The sequence below is a fragment of the Habropoda laboriosa genome, unplaced genomic scaffold, assembly GCF_001263275.1.
Source record: "Habropoda laboriosa isolate 0110345459 unplaced genomic scaffold, ASM126327v1 scaffold346, whole genome shotgun sequence".
In the NCBI taxonomy this organism is placed as follows: domain Eukaryota; kingdom Metazoa; phylum Arthropoda; class Insecta; order Hymenoptera; family Apidae; genus Habropoda; species Habropoda laboriosa.
The window spans coordinates 95,719-120,051 of NW_017100529.1; the positions used below are offsets into that span (position 1 = coordinate 95,719).

Sequence of the window (24,333 nt, forward strand, 5' to 3'; positions counted from 1 at the left end):
TAAGAGCGATTAACTGCCACGGCGAGAAATAACGTGCCCGAGTATATGTATACTATATACGGAACGTGCTATGAATAAAATTTAAGTTAAGAATAGAGAGACTTTTGAAAGAATTGTAGTTTTCTGTAAGAGAAAAGCTGTATGAAATATCATCTCGTTTTAAAGTGTATATACTTGATATTTTACCAAGCAGTAAAAAAAAAGAAAAATCGACCGTCCATTTTGACTCGTTCCATTTACCAAGAGTACATACACACATTCGCCGGTACGCTTTAAGGGTGTAAAATAAACGCTGTTACTTTCTGTGTTTCAGAGAGCCTTAGAGAGTACTTCACCAAGTATGGGGACATCACAGAAGTCATGGTCATGAAAGATCCCACCACGCGACGATCAAGGTAAGCGTGTGAGATTTCGTGAAGTGAACACCTTTAACACGTTAGCCTGAGTAAAGAAAAAAAGAGAGAAAGCAACCCCTCTTTCTTTCCGGCACACGAAACCCAACGTCGAATTAATCGACCACTCGGAAAGAGAGAGGAGTACTCTCTTCCTATCTTTGCGTCTTTATGCATCGCGATAGCGATCCAAGAGAGGCATCCAGCGTTTTAATAGCGATCCGAGTATTCGCGATCGCTTATCTACACCGCGGTTTTATGGAACGTCGTTCTCTTCTGATCCTGAGTTACGGGGGCGTTTGACGGTCGACCATGGATTCCTAGGCCCCTTATTAGCAACGCCGCGGAATTTTGCGTTCGCGTGCTCGCGTTTCCTTTCGACCGCAGACATGCAAGCGGTGAGCTGCGTTATATTCTTGCGCATTATGCTAATCGCGTCTAGGATTAAACCGGCCGCGAATATATAATATCGGTATTCGTTAGAATAACTCGACGGGGATCTATCGGATTGGCTAGTTATTAGACCGCGGTAACGAGGATCGTAACAGCGAAGGCCCGAAGGTAGTTTTACGGATTTACAACGTTGAATAATGATCGGTTACGGCATTTTCAGAGGTAAAAAAGGAAAGATTGAAAAGGAACTGTCGTGAAACCCGATGATGCACGAGTTGTTGGTTAATTGAAACGTGGTATACAGGGATTTTGGATGAATTACGGTATTGACGATAGCACTTTGCGAATGTAAGTGGTTACGATTGATGGATGGTGTAACGAACTGCGTCTGAAATCGAGGTGGATTTTAAAGAGTCGGATGTTTTTAAATGCTGTGTGAAATCGTGGTTTAGTAGGTCTTTGTGTTTCCGCACTTTTCCGTGGGTATTGTTGCTCTTTAGTGGGGATGAAATTCATTACTTGTGAAGGAACTACTAACCTTTTACGTTAGAATCTAAATTCTACTGATTTCAGTAGCGGAAAGTATTTTTCAAGGAATTTAGTCTTCGAGCAAAATTTCAACCCTTCTACAAAATTTCTAAATTGGAATTTCGCGGAGTACTCGGCACAGGAAATTGCATAACGTGATCACCTCTATTATTTTCGTTAGTGAATCGGTCAAAATCATTTCAAGGTGGGGACACTAGATTTTTTATGCATAGAAACCAACTATCGACGTTTTGAAATTGCAATGCCCTGAATTTAAGTAAATTCGAAGTTTCAGATCAGAGTGAAAATGATTTTCACTTAAACGTTTTCATTCCATAGTATAAATAAAAAACCGTTTTTTAATTAGGTTTCTTAAATTGGTCTCAACGCCTGCTAACTGATAAGCGTAACAAGAAATGTATAAGGTCATACGCAAAAAAATTGAAACTATCCTTCAAAATTTATAAAAAAAAAAAAATGCAGAAAAATTTTTGATCGATCCGCTAATAACGTAAACAACATAAGTGATCACGTTACGCGATTCACCCTGCATACTACGAAATTTCAGTTTTATCGCGAATCCGACTCTTCTATTTACTCCGGCCAATAAAGAACGGTAAGCAAAGTGTGGAAAAGCGTGGACGAATTAATAGGCAATCGAAATATTCCAGGCCTGCTGATAACCTATTTTCGGCACGGTCGGGCTGTTTATGATAATGTCCCGCAATAGATACGGAAAAGGGATAACCGACACGAAATCCGCGTGTGCGCAGATGCGAGCCGGCTATCTGGTGCAGCGAGCGGCGAGTTGGTAAGTGCGATGCATCTGCGGTAGATAGCGAAAGGAAATAATGGGCGCCTGGGATCGCTCGGCGCGGCGGTACGCGCAGGTAAAGCTAGCTCGCGTTCGTTGTCACATTTATCTGGCTGATAAGTCTATTCTTGGCCAGCGCATCTGGGCCTACCATCTTCGAATACGTGGCGCGTGCTGGATGCCTATAAGCGTACGTGTCATTATTAATGTTATACACCGCGTTGCCGAAATAGAGCTTGCACACGCGTGATACGCTTCGGAGAACTGCACGGATTACAGTCTGGTTGTGGAGATTATTGAAAGAGAAGACGCGGACGAAGAAGAACGCTCTGTTGTCGGTTTACGTGTCGTATTTCTTCCTGAACGTACGCAACCTTTCCTCCGTTAAATAATACCCTAGATATTTTATTGTTTATTAGGTTGTGTAACGACAAATATGGGAACGAAATGTCACTTTTCTTTTGAATGGCTTCTAACACGAATCTCTAGTTTTCTCTAATACTCGGAAAACTTGGAATTTTTTAACACTCGATTAATCACTTGAACGATTAATTTTCGACATTTATGTAAACGATGAATTGTAATGTATTTGAGACAGTAGAACTTTATTAAAGGTACCTGCGCATACTGTTATTGCTCATATTGCAAATTTTCATATTGTTGCAAATCATAGTACATAATTTATCAGGTTTGCTTTCTTTCGTACAATTTAGGCGTACGACGAGCTCGTCAAACGAAGTCTCGAGCACTTTAAATAAACGGTTTACTAAATATTCACGAGCGGCGATAATATAGAGAAAAATATGGTCGTACGAATTGACATAAAAAAATCAGATAACTCTTAGCACGGTTACAAGGGAAATACATACTCTGGAAATACATACAAGCCATTTCGCCAGGTTGCCGTTTCAATTTTCCATTTTACGATACAGGATTATTGCCTCCAATAAAGTCACCCTAAACCCAGACACGAAGCAGACGTTCACACGATCCTCTTAAAAGCTACTCTGTATTCTAATTCGAGAGGTCGCGAATAATTTCACGTTCATATGCATGCTAGTGCTGAGAAACGTCCGTGGACCCTTTCTGCACCGACGTTTCGCCCCGAAAATATTACGCACGCGTCGCTCGCATATATATACCTGTCGAATAAAGACGTTCAAGCGGTGGAACAGAGCGGAAAGTGTAAAGCTGTACGCGGTATGTCGGTGAATCGATGAAATTTACGAATGGAAAAACACACTCGGTATCCCATGGCTGCAAGTGTTCGGTACCGAAATCAGAAATGCTCCGTTGATTTATTTCCCTTTTCCTGTTTTTCCACTCGCTACGCGATACCTCACAAATCCCACAAACCTTACAATTAGACACGTAAGGCCAACCGATGTCGCTGCACCCACGTAACAGTTCCATTGACTTTAACTTTAAACCTTCAAAAAGTATTCATTCACGACCAACAACCACAGACTCATCTCGCGACCAATATCATTGTGAATCGAAAATATAATTTATTTGTTAATTGTGTAAGGGATGAACGAACGGTCGATCAACATCTTCGTCGCGGCGCCTGGTCCGATCTCCTCTCGACGAATTCGCGCGATCGCTCCGCGCTCGGATGCAACATCGCGACTCATTTGTTTTCCACGGATTTCCTCGATTGCCTAATATGGTCGAGAACTGCGATTTCACCACCATATGTATAAGGCTGTCAACGAATTTTGGGAGCCTTGACGACGTCGGATCGCACACACACGCACACAACTCCATGCTCTCACGCATCTCAAACGAACACACACCCATGCCGCGACTTACATATGTGTACAGCGACTCTATAATTGTTAAAAAAAAGAATAGTGTCATTCAACCCAAACGTCGTCCTATCAAATAAATAGGCTTTCCTTTATAAGATAAGGCAAGTCACCGTCCAAAGGAAAGGGGGAGGATATTGTAAATAGGACGACACAGCAAGTACCGTTGAGAACACGAAAATTTCACGGGAGAAGTGTTAAGTAATAGCGTGTACGTACGCGAATTTATCGATGATTTTAATAAGTCTCGCTCGCTTCCTCTTCGCGTCTCACGGATACACACGTTCCGACACCGAGAAAACCAAAATAATCTCCGGCGTTCCCTCGCAGATATTGATGACGTCATTGCCACGTGTGGCCACGCTGGGAATTTCTGCCCTGTTCCACGTATCGAGAACACCGGTAAATACGGAAAGGCAAGAGTGACTGACAAGCCGAAGATTGGCACGTCTATAAATAATCGAGCCTTCTCGACGAATACATCTCCGCATCTCCTTATACACTTGGAACGCTTCCCTCTCGAGACGTGATTTTTCGAAAATCTCGGTCATTCTCTGTTACCTCGTTGTCGCGTTCCTTGAATTTTTGAACCTTTGACGAGGTTGATAAAAAGTGTGAAAATTAGAACGATTGAAAATTCAACGATAGACGAATTTTATGTGAATATTTGCAAACTTTTATTTTGAATTTGCATAGAATTTTCGAAATTTAGAATTTGAAAAATCGAGTGTTTTGTTAAAATTCTTCTTCTTCGAAGTTAGAGTTGGTGTATGAAAATGCATGCATCACGTGACAGTCGGTATTATCCCGAGATTTCGACACTCTTACGCGATTCTTACGGACTGCAATTTTGTTTTATTCGTTTTCAACGGGTACGGAGTTTAGCCGGAAGTAGAATACTTTTCTACCGTTTATTGCTCCATTAACGTATTCATTAGGCAGTCTCGCGTGACGTGGCTCGCGGAACGACGCACGCCCTCAGTTCCTTACTCGATTTCTTCTTGCCGGCGGCCCTCGCCGTCGGCATTCTTACTTATTTTTCACTTACGTTCCAACGTTTATTGCTCCGCGATAACGCCGGCATTTGAACGAACGCGCGGAAGTACCAGCGTTTTGCAAATTTCTCGACTGATGTATATCCAGTTTCTCTGCTGTCCTTTGACTGCCGCGTTCTTTTTAATTGCGGTGATCTTTCAATTAGCGGAAACACTTTGTGATGGATTGTGCTGTTCGTTTTACTAAGCAACGATGGAAATTTGACGATTACTGCTGCATAAATATCCATCTTCGCAAAGATTCTTCCTTTAATTTTCACAGTAGAGAAAAATTTCTTATAAAAAAAAAGATTAAGGAATATGCCAACTTTCAACTAGCTACATTCCCGTATCGAATATCTCTATCAATAGCAAATTCACCTTGAAAAGTGCAAGGATTTCATGGACTACGGTACCTAGCCTGGTTATTCTTTGAACCCCGAGCGAGATAGTTGCTTTCTATTAATTCAGATTGCCATACAATTTGCAGTTTCCCTCTAATTGTATCTTAGCAGCTGATGCAAATTGTCCAAAGTTTCAGTCAAGTTTCCAAGTGTAATTGTTGTGTCGTGACTCGGTAACCTTGCCACCGTTGCTCACTCCGCTCGTCTAGACGTTTCGCTGCGGCGGCGGTGGGTCGGGGAAAAATGGGCATTTTCACCTGGAGGCGAAATCGAGAAACAGTTACAGAAACGAGGCTGGCAAACAGAAAATCCACGCGTCGGTTACGAACGTTAAATGCCGGCATCAGAGTAATTACCGGTTTTAAAGTGGAGGAAACGAGGGGACGACAACGACCACGACGTCGACGAGGGTTGAAAGAAGGGGCGAGAGATCGACGAAGAGGGTGCGTCGAGCTCTGGTACAGGTGGCTGTGCAACGAGGGGACGCGGCCGAATTTTCAAGTGCAAAGTGCTTTTCAAAAGTGGATACTAGCTATTTCGAGGAATCCTCGAGTCGCGCGATACTTTGAAATTGCTACCTTTTGAAAATAATTGCAAAGTTTCTCTTTCACCTGTTTTTTGTTTTTTTTGGTCGAACATGAAAATCCTTCGAAAGTAGTTTGCGCTCTTATTTTGTTTAATTTCGGGGCAAAGTTGTTGCTACTTGCGGTAGAAAAATTGCGATGAAATTTCTTTTCGCTGGTTTCGTAGCTTACTGCTACATACCGGGTGTCACAATTGTTTCTCATCGAACTTTGTCAGTATATTCTACGAATAGAGATAAGATAAAAATGTTATATAAACAGTGGTCGTTTGAAGCTTTATTAAAAAGTTATAACGGTAATACGAAGAACGAAGGGAATGATAACGGATGTATTTTTGCTATAACTTTTTAACGAAGCTTCAAACGACATATGTTTATATGACATTTTTTTCTTACGTATACACGTACAATATACTGACAAAGTTTGATCTGAAAAAATTTGGACACCCTGTATACATATGTATGTACACTTCACTCCGTCATTTTTTGGAGATGTGATTCTAAGTTTCGGTATTTTAATTAACACCTCTTTCTTCCTCAAAAAATACAAGTTCTTAAATACAAGATATAGAGATCTCTTAACTTTAATTCCAATGAAAAATACGTTCTGTCTAATTCATGTATTTCTTAGAGTCTCCTTCGAATACGGCAAGAAATCACATTTCGACTCGTTCGAATTCTTCTCAGCGCCCTTTTCACAGCAATACTCTCTTAAGACCGTCGCTTACTCGCTTACGCCCGCTATTACAAGGTAGATTTCATTCGTTTCGACGTTACGACGCAGAGACACTTGAAATGTCACGGATTCCAGGCTGACACCGTTGCCTTGATAATTCATTACATTCGTCATGATGTACTTACGGTAATGTGCTTCACGAAGTGGCACGCTTTCATGATTTACGCTATTCCTGTGTGAATAGGAGACAGCCGGTCCTCCTTTTGATGTATCCTCGAATGGCTCGTGATCAAAGCACGGGTATAAACATGCAAGGGAGAGGAATGTTCGACGCGCCGAAAGCACCGTCCCGCGATTCGTTCCGCGTAGTTGGGGAATTAAGTCCCGGACACTTTGACATATTGCTTGACACTGAAACACCGAAGTAAGAAGGGCAACGCGTCGACTATCACCGTGCCGTGGTGGTTTCGCGATGATTTGATGACGTGAATCACGTCACCGTGTCAACGCCGAAACCGTGTCACGTCCGTTTCTTCTTTTATCTCGATTAAACTGTCTCCGTGCCTTTTAAATTATGCACGTAACAACGAACGTCTTGATTTTCGTACGAGCGTCCGCGATTCCGAGAATTCTCCTCGAAATTTACTCTCTCTCTTAATTGGCTAGTTGACCGATGGTGTACCTTAGACATTTAACTTTTCACGTTAATTTTTTTAGTGTGAATAGCGCCGAGGCTGACACTAAAATCTTAAATGTGAAATTGTTTGAAAGAATATTGAAATCGGAGATCATTTATGTATTTTATGTAGACAATGTAATATATGATTTAAAATCGAGAGGAAGACAATGGTGTACGCTTGCACGAGTCAGACTTCCCTCGATGGCGATCGAACGTTCTCCAGCACGTAGCGAATGGTCCAAGTGGATTTCCGAATGAACGTTAAGTGCGTACATGAGGAACGACTGAATTATAAAGAAGTGCAAGAACAGTGAATGGAAACTTGGTCACGAACCACCCGGAGTATAACCGCTGAAGAACCTTAGAAACCTTCGAATAATTTAACGAATTTACACTCTGAAGAGTTCTACCCTAGTGTTAAATCAAAGTTTCCACATCTAAATGTTGAAGGGGGTCTAGCACAGCGAGGAGGAATAAGAGCCGACGTATTCGTACGTGAGAATGCATAACACGTGTCGAAGTTAGAAAATTCACGGTCGAACCAGGCGACCATTAAGTTCCCTGAGAAGGCCGTGACATCCGCGACATCGGTCAACGTCGAATTATCTCCCGCAGAACGTTTATCTCGGCGCTCTATTGCCTTCTACGGTATCTGAAATTCATTAACGCCAGGCTACACTGCTAATTGGCGCGTTTCTATAACGGCGTGTTGTTAAAGGGATTGTACAGCGATAATCGCAGTTAAATTGCCGCGCGACTCTTTAAATTATCCTGTCCCGTTTGCTCTAACGTCGGTTACTCTCTACTGCCTTGCTCTTCTCCGTTTAATTAATTGGCTAGAAACTTTCAGCCGTCCGCCCCGACTCTCTCTCTAATTATTCATTCCTTTCAGTCCCGTGAGAACGAGCGAGAGAGAGAGAGGGCAACGATGCAGCCGGACAACAAAACGAAACACGGGACAACTTACTTGCGTCGAGTTATAAAGCAGAAGCAACAGCCGGGCCTATTCACACCCGCTTATTATGCGGAAATAAAGCCCGTAGAATCGAAGTGCAGCCACCCTCCGCTACCCTTTCCTTTCGCGTTCGTTCCATTCTGCCACGCTCCGTTCGCCGGGATAACCTCCGAGTCCAATGGCAATTAGGAATTCCATTCTTCGCTCGCTTCTAAAAGAGCTTTAGTCGCGGACGTGTTTAAGCGTGTTCAACGTTCGACGATCAACGTTGGACTATTCACTGACTCTGCTCTTAAAAGGTTCGCAGTTTTTTTCATTTAACTTATCTGCAGCGGTAACTTTCATTTCTGAGAGAAAAAGTGCGACGACAGTTAGATATGGCCAAAATTTACAACACGATTTGGCGGAGAAGAATCATATGAGAATTCTAATTATATTTTAGCCAACGTGACACTCGATGCAAAGTACAAATCACGGGATTCGAAATGTAGCGAAACTCTATTAACCAAATCACTCGTTCTCAATATCAGACAGCCTAATTACTTAAAATATTGAATTACCAAAGAGACAGCCAGGTTTAGCCGTCCACGTTACAACCGTATCCAGCGATCCTAGCACGTCACGAGACCAGAAACCCAAAATTAACCCGGACGCGAGCGTGATCCCTGGATTTACATGGTTGCTTGTCTCCCCGTGTTCCCTTTAAAACACTGTCCACCTTGTTGAACCGTCGCCGCGGAACAAGATGATCAAACCCTTAAACGAGAGCAAGAACGTCCCTCTGGAAATGGTCCAATTACTTTCGGGCAAGCGTGTTCCCGTCTGCAGCACGTTACGCGGTATTAACCAGGACGTGTCCCCGATAGATTTAAATTTCTTCTCCGGAGATCTGGGAAATTTCTCTGGCAGGTGGAAGCAGCTTAGATGGCGGCTAGACGAAGAGAGGTTGAACAGGAAGGACAGGCGAGGGCAAGATAGAGAGCGAACCCGTCGACGGTGTAGGGTTTGGGAACAAGGGTGGCTGAATCCCTCAGCGCCACGTCGTAGCTCATATCTGCCGCAAAGGGACGTGGATCCTGTATGCAGAGGGTGAGCCATGGGGTTACTCTGCGGGTTGTAAATTAATGGTTAGCCCGTGGCACGGAGGGGGTTTGGTTCGTCCTAAGGGTTCTGCTTGATCTATGGGCGGCGTGTGTGCCAGGTCAAACGGGTCTTGCTCGCTGATACGAGGGCCTCGCGAAAACCATATCCCTCTTTCCTTGATCGCCCTGAAAATCGATACCCTCCTGTCCACGCAGCTCCGAGTGTTCGCGTGTTCACGTCGCAGACGCACCCCATAGTCCTGGTCCATTTCACGCGTTATATATTCTGTCATCGATATTCGAGGCCGCAAAGTGTTTAGCCTCCGAGATCGAGGCGAGGTCGCGTCTTTGACATGCAAAAGCAGCGAACTCGGATCACTTTTACGATTTATACAAGTATACCTTCGAACTGACTATGGCAACGATAGACACGTCACGGTAGCTATTTCGAGGTTTCTAGGTAACCCTTCGACAAAAACTTAACTGCTTAGCTCAAGAAAGACTCTTTGGAAGAAAATTAAAAAGGGGCGAGATTATGTGTCTGGTTATGTAATTATTAAAAAAATATACGTGAAATGTAAATTTTTCTTACTTTAATTCATAATTTTATTAGACAGTCTTCGAGTCGTAGCGAAATTGTACTTATGTCTCGCACTTGTCATCGACGATAGTATCGATACAGAAGGAACTTGGAAAAGAACCGAGTCCATGCGCCGTTGTCTCGACATATTCTTCCCGACAATTTCGTCAAATAGTTCTATCTCCTTAAAACTACTCGATTTACAATAACTTTGTTATTGCAACCTCGGACAAACTACTAATTTGCAATTACACGATGTTTACGATCAGTTTCCTTGCCGTCTCTACGATAGCCCGGACGATCGAACCAGCAATGGGATCTCGAAGAAGTGGACTTCGGTGCCAGAACGGTACTTTCGAAGTAGCTGCTAGCGACCGTTATTCCGCCCGTTAAATGAATCGAAATCCTCATTTCTGGCGATTTTGCCCTCCCCGCAATCACCCTCCGCGCTGTTGAACGAGACGACCGTGAGATATCGTGAGGGTGAACGGGAGGGCGAGGGTTGAAACGAAGCGCGTTCTCCTATCGACAGTCTCATTTCCTGCTTCGAACTTATCAAGACAAATACACGCTGAACACGCTCGGCCGTTCTTCCAGCCGGTCTCTCGCGATCGGAAAATATCTCTAATGAACAAACTATCCGATTTGAGCCCCCCGAACGGTAGACCTGCCAGCCGCGTTGCTTGCCACGCTGCCGGCGCCACGCTCCTCCCATCAGCCTCGAGAAGGTTGGAAGTCTTCGATAACCAATCTCAATTTCACCGCGATGTATCCGTTACGTGGTGGGCTGCCTCCTATTTTCGCCTCCCTCTTTCTCTCGCTTTCTCTCTATTTTTACTCTTTCCACGGGATGGCCTGTCCGTTGTCTATACCCGGCCGCTTTATCAGAGACCGGTTGGAAATTACGTCTTCTTTGCGGTCGTTGCGGCCTGGCCTGGAAACGTCGCCACTTTCAACCGTGTTCTCTTCTTGCCTGGAGAATAGGCAGTCTCTCGCGGTGTTCGCTGGTAATTTTCTTCTTTTTTTCTCTCTCTCTCTCTCTCTGTCCCTCCTTTCTTTCTTCTTTTTTTTCGACAATCTTCTATAATGGATCGACGACACGCTCTCACGTTCGCGCGGGATCGTCCGTTTTTACGCGAGTAACGAGGCTAACGATTGCGAAAATGGGATACCGCGAAATTGTCCTTTGAGAGAGCATTGTTGCGCGCGGTGAGTTACAGTTTTCAAAGGTGAATTTTATTGGAACAAAAGGGGAACGAATGAGGGGGGGATTATTCGGTACTCGAATTAGAAGGAATCGAATGGGACCACTTTCCCCAGATGCGGGAGGAGGTAGGAACAAAGAGACTCCTCGCTCGTCGGGTGGATGGAATTTCGAATTTGAATATATTTCACGGGGAAGAGGGAGAATGGCCAATCGTCCTATATACTTTTTTTTCTACTTTTTAAAACTACGCGATACTTGGGAGAAATTGGAAGTGAACGAAACTGCGAGAAGGATTAGTAACGAATAAACGTAACGAACCCCTTAAACCCCGTACGCTTCTTGGAAAATCTGCGTTTCTCGGTTAGGAAGGTTGATTGGAAAGCAAGGGTCACGATTTGCGAAGGAGATCCAGTGGAAAGCGCGTCGAATAATCGCGCAATCGAGGGTGATGCGCCGGGGCATCCGTCAGCAAGAAAGCAATTTTAAAATCGGCGAATGGCCGATAGTTTCTCCGATTACTTCAATCACAGGCTCGTTCGTCTTACTCGTAGAAAATCCCATTACCTGCCTCTTGACTTCGACGAAGGATGCTGCTTGAACGACGATAGTCTCGACTCGTTGTCGAGAGAGAGAGAGAGAGAGGGAGAGAATCGGGGCTTAATTCGCGTGGCCATTTGCCGCGAAAGGTTGCATAAAAATTTCGAGGAACGTCGAAGAGGTGAAAATACCAGTCGTAAGAGGAAACGAAAAGCGCAAGAACGTCAGGGAGGTTGTGAAAGAGGCCAAAGGAAAGGAAGAAGCAAAGACTATAGGGAGGCGTCTTCCCTCCAGGCAATCTGTTAATTCGATCGTAAATCGTCGTTAGCGGAAAATTTAGTTGGAACTTACCGGCGATAATTACACAGGTTTTGCAGCGGCAAGGCTTGAAAACGAGACGAAATGGAACGGAAGGGAAAACGCGCCCGGAAAGAACGAGAAGAGGAAGGAGGGGAGAGGAGACAGCAGCTGAAGTAGAATTTATTGGGCGATAAGCGGCCTGCAACTTTCTTCCCTTACGATCGTCATTCTTTATCAGGCCACTCGTGGTCGACACCAACGTATCGAGGTTCGGATGCTAGGCTTTATGAATCGGGATTATTAAGGTCCTTGCTAGATCGTAGATCTTCCCTTCCGTGCCTCTTCCGCGGTATCCAATCGCCGATGAAAACGTCACCGTGAACCACATCCGGTCCTCTATCTTCATGCAGCTGGCACCGGAGCGAAAACTCGGCCCGATAGTTCTAACTGCCTTCGTTGCTTCTGGCATTCGCCAGCATCTTACCCCGTTCTTTGTGGAATCTGTTGAGGACAGAAGTAGGGAGCTGGTTATGGTAAAATGGGGAACGATTATCTCTCTTACGCGATGGTTATTAATTTAGGAAGAGAAGATTCGTGAAATTTGTGAGCAGTATTAAGCAGGTTATGGTTGCTCGTATTAGAGCTCTCATTAGGTGTATGCAAATTTAATGCAGACACTTGTCGCAGAATTAACCTTCTGCAACTCAACTTTTCTTCATTCATGAGAAGACAAATTTTGGTTAACCTTTTCATTGCTATTGGCGCTTTGCAAATTTGCTCATACTATGCTGTTGGCGCTTCTCGGCGTGTTTTCACCTTAATTTCATCCTCTGCGCACTTTCATTTTTAATTTTTACACGGTCGAAATAAATTATTTTGCGGCTAAAATTGAACGTCTATCGGGTGTCACGTGATTAAAATCTACCGTAGTAAAAGGGTTAATTGGAACTTCACATTTTGACGAGAAAAATGAAAAAAATTTGGAGGACACGTAACTTCCAACTCGCGTGTTTTGCAGAGGATTAACGAAAGCGAACCTAAACTTTCTTCGCATGTTAAACAAAACGCTTTTGCTTTTGATCATTTTTCAAAACCGTCAAGCCTACCACCTCGCGTCCAGTAACAAGTGCATTATTCTAAATAATGTATCACCGTTACCAGCGTATCTCAGACGTCTCCCAACTTCCGTGTTTTCCGCAACGAGGACGAGGTTGAAGGGGGCTGGTTATAAGGTTTTCCGGCAGATAGGCTCGTGCGTGGTCGAAACTAGCGCGCGAGCGATGGATGAGAAAGGTGTTGAGTAATTTATCAGGGTGCCTGAAAGGCGTGGGTTACGATGGTACTAGTTCTCGCCGGTAAACGCACGGATCAACGTAGCGTGAAGTCTTATCTGGTCAGCGGGAGTCCCAAGGGCGGTCGTATCCCCGTTTGCACGGGTCACGATAATCTTCTTAGATAGCCCGCGACAGCAATGGAACGTCATAAATCTGGTATCTGTTGTTCGCGAACGTAATGCAGGGGACAGCTGATTCCCTATGCGTGATACGTTTTGCCACTGCGAATTCTTCCAGAGATATGAGCCACGCGCTGACAGCCAATCTCGACGCAAACTAATTCGTTACTTCTGGTTACATGTGCTTCACGTAACGCGACGTTTTCACGTTGCGTAGATAATACGGAGAGATAGGGTGATAAATAACTGGTTACGAGGGAATGAAATTGCATGTAATGCTATAATAGCTTCCTTTTGCTTTTACCATCCATTTTTCGTATTGCGTGATTCACTTTGCCTCGACGTTTATAATTCAAAGTACATACTTTTGTGGTAAAGAGACGCTGAAATAACGTGCTAGAATTCTTTAAACCCTTGGCTTACGATTCTTTTCGGCCGTTCGTTGTTTTAATACCTGAAATACTACACGTTAGTCGTATTCAATAATCCTCGGTGTTACAAAGTGAAACTAAAGTTACAATTAAAATTAATCTTCGTTACCGATGCAACCTGTTCCCAACGTATCTCGACTCGATGAAAATTCCGCACGTTCCTTTTTCTGAAATACAAAAGTGCACAGATAGGCAGCTAATCATCGCTTAGGATTAGTGGTACGGCTGAAACTTCCAATTTACCGGAACAGTTAACCACGGACCTGACCGATCAGTCTTCAAATCACAGTCCATCAACGGGACAGTCCAGTTATACCGTTTCACTCACAGATACATCCAGCAAACGAATCGAACCGGTTGAAATCACCGCCGACGAGAAATATGAAATTTTTATCGGTTCCTTCGTTAACTACCCGCGGGACGTATTAAACTTACATGACACCTCATCGTTTCGTGCGTAGCCACGACCATTAATCACTATCTCGGTTGCACGAGCCGCGTGATCGTATCGACGCCGAGTTGTCCGTGTTACATGTACCGCTGGGGAAAAACTCCGCGTAGGCCTATTGCAGAGGAGTGGAAATCACGGAAGATCGCCACGGTGTACGCCTTCGTGCTTTTCTTCAGAGCCCGGCTCGGCTCTTCTGGTCAGCTGGACGCCTCCTTTCTCCCGTATACGTTCGACCGGTGTGGTTCCGTGTTTCGCGGCGAGAACACGCGATTCCCGCGTTAACTCCCGCAGGGCGCAGCGGGTGTCCTCGCGCGGACTCGCATTAACCCACCTCCGCGTTCCGAGCCACCCTTCCGAGTCCCGCAACCCCCGTGGTAACCGGCGAACGTGCACACACCGTACAACAGCACCGGCCGCCTTTCCGCTATCTCGACCTCGGCTCAGCCTACGTACCTACGAGCTTCCATCCACCCTCATTTATTCTTCGACGAGCGGTGCCTGCAGATGTACCGGCGTTTAATAACGCATGCACGCATCGACCGTTAAATTTAGCCCTACGGAAATTAAGAGTTTACCTCGGTTAATCGCCGCGCCACGCCAGCGAGCACGCGATTCCAGCGTGAATTCTTCCGTTACTGTACTCGTGTACACACGAAACCGTGGATTTCAGTAACACGCGGTGTAGTGGTAGTCGTAGTTGATATCAATCTTTACAGTTTGCGAAGAGGAGCTGAAGAATTTTTCATGCATTCGTAATGCTGCGGTGAGAACGTAGGAATTGCTTGTAAGTGGATCTCTAGTTGGGTTTGTGGGTGGGATTTTTAAATAAATATTGGGTCATCCCGTGAAAGATGTTTTAGTGAAAACTTAAGGAAATTCTGTAGCGAGGATATAATGGTGTTACCGAAAAAATAGGAAAATGTGGAACGAGAAGGCGCTTACTTTCTTTTGATCAAAAGAGGTTTTTGGAAATATTGATGTAAATTAGAAAATTCGATACTGATACGTTAAGATAATGTTGAATCGGGGTTTCTGTACTCATAAAAAAAGCAGAATTAATATTGTGGAAGAAGAAGGCGTTTACTTTTTTTTAATGAAATTTAAAGGTTTTTGGAAATATTGATCTAAATTAGAAAATTCATCACTAATATATTAAGATAATGTTGAATCGGGGTTTCTGTACTCATAAAAAAAGGAAGAAATAATAACGTGGAAATCAGGATGGCGTCTTTACTATGGGCATAGAGTCCCGACCGGAAGTCGCGGGGTTCAGTTCCCATTTGGGTTCCTCGCGAGCTCCAATGTGAATATGGTGCTGCTTCTGTTCGCTAATAATCTGCAAACAGTTCTGATTTTTCTGAATTCTGAATTAGGTAACAATACACTCTTCTTTGACACTATAATCCTAATCATTCGGTCCAATATTTTCTCTTATATCTTTAATATTTGAAACTGTGCCACTCGCTATGATTCCCGTTTCCATTTCTTATCGAATTTACTTTTCTCTTAATACAAATAAAGGAGAAATTTTGGAAATGGACAATTGCAGAATTTCGCGAATTTCACATGGTTCGTGTTTTTTATCGCATTTATCCGCAGAGAATAGCGTCGGTAATGCTTAGGCAGTTGTTGCGGTACAACAATTGTAATTCTGAGTCGCGGTAAGATGCTAAGCTAATTAAGCCGAATTAGAGTGTAGTTACCAGTGAAGCAATTCCATTGGTTATTTTCAACCGGAAATCTGGAACGGAGCCGGTCGACCTCAATACCCGACATCTCGCTAAGGCGGAAAATGCCGCAAATCCAATTATAAATTAAGGATCTCGGGAATAGAACCGCGGTAAAAGACTGTTCGAGTATCCGTGGGTATTCCATTTGAATAGCCGAACTTTGTTCTCTTTTCCTTTTTAATGGACTCTCTCTTCACCCGAGAGAAAGGGAACGGGGGAACGAACTTTTCTGTATACATGGACGAAAAAATGCTACAGAGTGTTGACGTGGTTATCCGACAGAGTAATTTTTATCAGTACAGAATTCTATCTCTTTTCATTGCCTCCCACTCCAACTTCTATAAGAAACTCCTAAATTGTTAGTTTAGTAAGAGGGAAACATCTTCGGTAAATTAATTAACCTCCAATTTGTCCCTCTATCAGTTCATTCTCCGAGCCTTGTTAATTTCATAAAATACACATTTCAAGGAGCCAATCGTAGATGTAGTATCGTAGTTTCACGAAAATGAAGCGAGTGCCATAAGAGAGAATGGTGTGAAAAGACGAGAATCGTGGGCAAAGTTGAAAAAGAGAGTCGTTACGTACATTATTTTTATTAGCATACTTAACACGTTTAACGCCGGACCAATTCTACGTAACTCGTCCACGGCGCCGAAATGAATTTTTTATTCAAATACAACACACCCAATATGCATAAATAATACGTCAACAGTTAGAAATAGAACTATTTAAATATGCCGTGTGATGCATTAGATGAAAATTCGACAAGCATTACCATTTATTCAAATTAAACGCTTTCACTAATCCTGCCACTGCCGATCTCCTAATTTAACAAATTAACTTATTCCATTTTCAATTCCACATAGGAAAATTTTCCAAACAGACTAGCCCAGAAGAAAAGAGAAATACACATTTCCTATCGATACTGAATCACGTTCCAAACCACTGACCCAACGAGTACCGATCGACGCGTCGGTGTCGCGGCAGAAATAACACGATCTCGGCGATCATGCGGCAGAATCTCTCGAGCAAGAAGTGGCTGGCTGGCGTATTAATCGAGTGGTAGAATTCCTCGGGATCAATTATTTCCCAGCAAGAGGAGCGTTGCAACGACGCAATGAAACGATCGTGTCTCACCGTGGCTACACCTGTGACCGCGTTCCTACCACCGGTTTCATATTTAGGCAGAGAGGCACACGCGGTATTAATAAGCAACGTCTGGCGTGTCTACTTTGCGAACGAACGGAACAACCGGAATCTCGCGGGGCTCTAGACAGGGCTGGAATCGAGGCTGGTGGAAACAGCGGTCGTCTGTAAAAATCAACGCGCCTTGGCGGGGCAATTCTACCGCACCTGGTGAAACCACCTGCGATCTCTGTTTCCCTGAAAATACGCTCGCGCGTAGTCGACGAACCCTCCACGGTTGCGTCGTTACGCGTCGAGTGCAGCAGCGCAGTCGGCAACGTCATTAAGCAAATCATGTGGACTGGTCTGTCTGAAATTTAATGGGTATTCGCGCCATCGAGCATGCCAGACCGCGGTTTCTCGTTTTCTCGTTCCCTTTCTCTTGGCCCCGCCGCCGCCGCCACTTCCACCAGGTACATAGCACCGCGATAAATTATACGATTGTACCTTTTTGCGCGGGCCACGGCGTTCAGGCGATTTATGGAGCACCATCGTTCGTTATCCTCGTCCTTTCTTCCCTTTTTTTTTCTCTTTCTTTTCGAGATTCATGGTGGAGCATGAATTAACCCTTTGAGGACTGATCCTCCCCCTTTTTTTTCTCTCGCTAGAATTGTTCTCTGCGATGAATTTCCCTTGATTATGACGCGAAACTGTGTACGTGTGTTTTGTAAGAAATATGGAGATTTCTGTTTGAGAAATTTTCGATTATCAATTCTGTAGGTTTCACCGGGTTGTTAGGAAAGTTCTAAGCGAAATTTAAACCGTCGTATCTCTGTTTGTAATTGACACAGTGATGAAAGTTAAACGGTATCTTCCTCGACAGTTAACCCTATCACTACTATTGGCGCCTATAGGCGTTTTGAAAATTATACGCACCTTACTGTTCGAACCTTTTGATGCACTTCTACCTTAATTTAATAACTAATTTCATCCCTTACGCACTTCCACCTGAATTTAATAAACCAAATTTTCAAACGATACGGCCAAAACAGCAAATTATGCGGCCGCGGTTAAAAGTATACCGATAGTCACTCACGTTACGCGTTAAAATCTGCAGTAGCGAAAGGGTTAAAGGTGAATCCAACGCACTACTCAAATTATTCGTAAGACGAACAGGGTTGGATATAAGCCGAACTATGTTTTCTGCAGTGGAGCGTGGATGTTGAATTTTTCGTGGCAACGCTAGAAAATATAGCCCGCCTTGGGAGTAATTTGGGGTAGATCGGATTTATCTTTAAATAACGAGTAAAATACCTTTCGGTTTTTGTCGCTGTCTGAATTAGAAACAGAGATACACATACATCGGTTCGAATTCTTCCGACATTTCGTTACAAACTTTCCAAACCACCCGATACGTGTCTGGAGATTTGTTCCGTTAAATTACAAGTCTATACGTAATGGTTAATTTCTGATCGTCGGGAACTATCTCGCGCAACTTATTCATGTAGAACCGAGCACAGGAGAGACGTTACCACGCAGCTAAGTTGCGCCGGAAATTGTACCTACAACTTCTAACGACTCCTGTCGTTATTTCTGACCAAGCGTAACAAGAACATCGTACCAGGCTACGAACATATTCGAGAGCAAGATGCTCGACAACTTCGGAACTTTAACAGGCCAGCTTCCGCGTTACACACAACTCGCGTCTTTACGGTGTTCCGTTCGACGTTGTCCTAAAACTCTCGTGATCGATCGATCGCTTGTTGGCCCAGAGAATTCTTAACCCCTCTGCGCTGGTACCGCGTTATTAACACTTTCAGTGCTATGAGATTTCCATTTTCTCGCGATAGACTGTACAGAAAATTTGCAAATTTGTTACCGTCTTCTCTTCTTTTATCAAGAATAATTCTATCAAACTGCAGCGAATAGTGAAATACCATAGCAATAGACAAGCTTGAACCAAGTTTAGAATTTCAACAGTATAAATGAACCATGGCCGCCGTGCCATAAACAGTCATACACTCGTTTGACTGATCTTCACCACCCTTCTCCTTTCTCCTAGTTTTTTCAAAAATTCTTCAGTATACAAAGATTTCTGATTTTCACTTTTCTCCTCCCACAAATTTCTCCAATTCCTCCCTTTGAACCTATTGGAAATGGATTATGGAATGAAATAGTCTTTTAACTTTGTAATATACGATTTATTTACGGTTTCAGAGGAAACGTCTTTACTCTATTGAATCTTCTGAAGGACTGTTTCTGGGCACCCAAAAGAAAGTTGGGGTCCCCTTATACTTAGAAACTGTTTACATTATGGTATGGCATTGTGCAGTGAGTGACTCGAAGGCGGACACCAGATGCATCTGGTGGCAGTCTTAGTGCCTTTGTTTAAAATAACCCGGAGACATTTTTGTCCTCACTTGATTATTTCCATAGGGTGTTGTTAGAAATAATCCAACAGAACCGTTCTTTGAATCATCTTCCCATTGTAAAATGAAATTTTCCTTTACTCTCCTACATTTAAGAGTAAAATCCATCACAGTGGAAGCACGTTATTCGACGATCTACCGCGGACCTTTGAGAAGAACCATCGAGTGTTCAGCGACCTAAATCATAGTGACACCTGAACGTCTCCCTCTCTCTCGTATACACGAGAGCGACACTGTAATTCCATATAAGTTTCCGTAGCTGCAAGCCAGCGTAAAATTCGCAGCAACGGAATGATAATTAGCCCGAGACAGTTCGGCTGAACGTTTTAATTGCGATCGACCTGAAAAGCCGTCGTACACCAGCGACGTTACAGGCCTAGCCTGTTAACCGGTTGGCCAACCTGCTCGTAGCTACTCGCAGCACCAGAGAACCACCGTCCAGAACTACCTTCCATCCTACTATTTGCAAACTAACTCGACTGGGCAGAACAGGGCTGCGCGCACACGCGCGTGTTTATGCACGTCCGTCTGTCCATGTCGGCGTTGGCTTGCCGCGCGTGCAGCCGCTTGTATGCGGGATAGATCGCCACTCACCCATTGTTAAGTTAGTTCGCCGTGTTTCGTGCCGCTGTCCAGGGAGTAATTCTGCTAATTAAATCAGCCGGCAGCTCGAAGGGAGGGGCGTACGGAACGATGTGAAGGGAAAAATGCGGCTTTCGATGAACGACGCCTCTGTTCTAGATCGTGCTCTGGGGAGTTTCGGTTTGGGGAAGTTGGTACCGCGATCCTGGCCACCCGACAACTATGACAGTCGGCTGTGCGTGTATAGTATTGTGTGGTGAAAGATGCAAAGAAATTTTGTTTTTTCATTTTTTTTCAGGGAGGGATTGTTCTCTTAATTAGTCGGGCAGTTTATTGGTTCGTTAATTACAGTATCAGCTTTACGATTATTTACGTCGTAAATTGTAGCAGACCAATATTTGACTCGGTATCGTTTTGTTAATCTGTTTTCATTTGGACTGGTTTCCTCTGCCTCTCTCCGGTCTTCATGTGAAATATTTAATGGACCAGAGTGAACTAATCAATACAGGGAAAATGTTTGCCGAAATAAATAACGCTGAAATGCTCTCGCTCCGTGTATAAAAACTTCGTTGCTATCGTTGCGTCGAATATTTCCCCGTTTGCACACTTTCGCTGGGACGTTTAATTGAGGGGTTCGGTATTGCGACGTTGTATGTGGGAAATTTTCTGAAATTGAGGTAATGACGTTACTACATTGCGAGTACTATTGTAAAAAAAAGCTGAAGATAACATTTTCGCGTTTTATTATTTTTTAAATCAATTTTCTATGTTCTTTCGACCGATAACTGCTAAAAATACACAATTTTCCTGAACGATAATTGCACAATAATTAATCACACATCTACGTACAACAGACTGATCCACTTTTCGCTTCTCCTGAAAATTTTTAATTTTCGCAACACAAACCGTCGCGCTTCGAAATCCTCCAATTATAAACACCGCGTTTATACCAGCCATCAATCACTCATCCCGCGTGTCTCAAAATAAATCAAAACACACACAAAAAAAACAAAAAAAAAAAAAACAGAAAAGCTCTGTATATACTGTTTTACATAAAACTGTGCACCGTTTTCGCGGGGGAAAAAAAATGCGAACAATCAAGAGATCGAGCGACGAAACGCGTTGAAAATCGAGCGACGCGATAAATCGTCCGGGCGTTCGTGCGAGCCGAACCATTAATTAGAGCCGGCGGAGCGTAATAAAAATTTTCGCCGAAGAATATTCAAAAAGGATCGCGTGCGCCGCGAAAGACAAAGGTATCCCGAGAATGGATGAGCGTTCCATTATACGCGGCGCTGAATGGAGGAACGCGCGTCATGGAGGATCGAAGAGAGTGGGGAGAAGAGTGTAGGGTGGAGAAAACCGAGTGGAACGTCGAGAGAGGTGGCGGAAGGGTGATGGTCCGATGGGGTTGGTTACCTTGTATAAACCCACGCTGCGCACAATTACAGTAACTAATCACATTGTTTTCGTAGCAACGACACAGCGTAATACGTCATAACATCCTTGCCAACCCCCGACCAACCCCGTGATCCTTTACTTAACCCTGGCTCGAGCGTTCTTGCGTACTTGCAAACTGTTCGCCCAAATGACGGGCGAGTGGGAAATTTGTGTCGGCCACGGTCGACCAGTCATTTCACATCAAAACGCTCGGGAGTTTGGTAAAAAAATTTTTGAGGAAAGAATTTTTTTCGAAGTCACGGAATCTGGAGATAGTCGATAGTTGATGGCGATTAAACTGTGAAATTTTGAGATATTTAATGTTTACGTAATCAGTCAACGCGTTACTAAAAAATTGTCGAGTATCCAACCTTTTTCGAATCCACCAAATCTGATAGCGATTAAACTGCGTGAAATTTTGAGATATTTAATGTCTAACTTAAATGATAGATCGAACGGAATGAGTCAATACCTCATTATTTCAGTATTATTATTTCAAATTTGTTTAAAGATAATTCTTTATACTTGTGCTAATTTTGAAGCTGAGAAAACGCTCTTTTCAAGCAGGTATGTCTATCAAATTTTATTTATTGTTAATAAATTTCGAAACGTCGGATTTGTTCCTTTCCAAATTTTCCGTGCAACCTTGTACGAAATTTTTATTCTTAAAATTTTCCGTACGAAACGATTCTGCGGGTTGGAAAAAAAAATTGACGGCAACGACCGCAATTCTCGAGCGTTTCCACATGGAATGGCTGATGCAGCGACAGACGGACATTAATGCGTGATATTGTTTACACATGTGTCACCGCAGAAATTCAACAGCGGCCATAAACTATCAACCGTCCTGCATCCTCCGTTCTCGATTCGCGAGATCGTGAATCATTATCATTCCATTTCGAGCATCCCTGCGTCCATCGCTTATTTCTATAATACACCACCTCTGTCCGGGGATGGTCTTGAAAGGTTCTTCTCGAACCACTCGTCCCCCGTTTCCGGCGGAGAAACGAATAACGCGTCACCGGGTCCGCAACGTTTAATTAACAAATGCGCACGCGCGTTTGCACGGTGCGTCGCCTATTAAAAAAAAAGCTGGCGGACGCGCGTCGGCCGGAGATGTATTTTAAACACACGAGAAATTGAAACGGATAAATTAAACGTGGCAGCGCAAACTGTACAGAAAAACAAACTTTTTTCTTTTTTTTTTCGCGCGCGTGTACGGGCTCGACCGAACGATGAAGAGTTGGTGCGAGTCTGTGACAACGAAGGCTAGACAAACCCAACTGAGCAAACGCGGCGGATGCACATTGGTTTCACTTCTAGCGCTTCTATTTTTTTTTCTCTCTCTCTTCTTTTTCCCTCTCTAGTGTCCTCTTTTTTCCACCATTTTTCTTTCCCCCTTCTCTCTCTTCTCTCCTTTTTTTTTCTCGCTCTGCTCGTTTTGTCTTTGTCTAGCCGCACACGCTGGTTCGCCCGAGCCCGGCGGATTCATAGCGTGCACCGTGAAACGATGGAAATATCCACGGGTACACATCGCGATCAGTTGTAACAGAGCCTCCTGTCAATCGTGGAATTTATGTCTTGCTGGGAGCGTTAAGTGGTCGAGCGAGGAACCATGGCGGTCGTTCGAAATCGACGATTACGAATCGACAGAACGTACGATACACACAGCGGTGCGATACCCTTTTTATTACGGTGATTTTGACATAGGAGACTTTTGAAAACGAGGAGCGTTTCGGTTATTCGAGAATTCCGCGATAGCGGCACCGATGATTTATCGATCCATAGACTCGTTCATTTGCAAACATTGTGAAATACCTTTTTTCTCTCTCCTTTTTTCTTCTCCTTTTTTTCGCCCCTCCACTGTGCTCCGCGGCTGTATCGGAGCACGTACGTCAAGTTATATTGGTTGTTGCGCCTCGGTTGTGTTCCGTTCTATTTTCCCGCCGTTCGCCTAGCCCGCGTTCATTTTCTGAATAAACTGATTCGTTCTTCCTTCTCCTAAATTGCTTGCAAATTGTTTCGACGCCTCTGCGAGCGAATTTATTTCTCATAGCGATGCTCTAATGCGGTAGTGATCGATGGAAACTATTGCTGTGCACAGCTGTCTCTGTAAGGAAATGATTTAATAGATTTTGCGTATGAGAGAAAAGCGAGTGTTTTAGGAGAGCTTTATGTATAAAACATCTGTGATGATTGCTATGAATTAGAACTTTTTTATGCACATTTGATAAAAGAAATTATTCTTCTCGAAATTTACAGTGGCTTTTGTAATTCGATTTTTATTTCCTCCACGATTTTCAAAAACGGAACTTACCGAAGTGTAGCTTCAATTTTCAGCGAAAAGCAGTCACTTCTATTTTCCACCCACGATACTCACTCGACTTGGCTTTGTGTTATTTATCTTCTGCTCCTGAATCTGAAGAGTTTTTGGAAGTGACGTGGTGCAAATGATTATTCGGTAAAGTGGGTAACAAAAATATATTTATTTAAACGTAATGCTTAAACTAATTTCAAATGTAAACTACATGATGCGCGTGCAGAGAAGCTCTACGACAAAAGCTCCCTTAAGTAGCCCCTTTTCCCTGGGAAAGTCCCAGGAAGTGGGGGCGCAATACTCTTGTCTTCGAGGACGAAGAAACTCGGAGATATTTGGGAAACATCTCTCGATTCTTCGCCTCGAGGGCCAAGAGTCGCCAGGCCTAAGTGCGTGGCCCCCC

General features: G+C 43.7%; 1 long non-coding RNA gene across 1 annotated transcript in view; it reads left to right on the forward strand.

Moving 5' to 3' along the window:
* The first annotated feature begins 335 nt into the window (after positions 1-335).
* LOC108576554 overlaps positions 336-24,333 on the forward strand; it is a 246,849-nt gene continuing 222,851 nt past the window's right edge. Inside the window, exon 1 of the long non-coding RNA XR_001891441.1 lies at positions 336-395. This is a non-coding gene — a long non-coding RNA (uncharacterized LOC108576554). The remainder of the gene's footprint in view (positions 396-24,333) is intronic.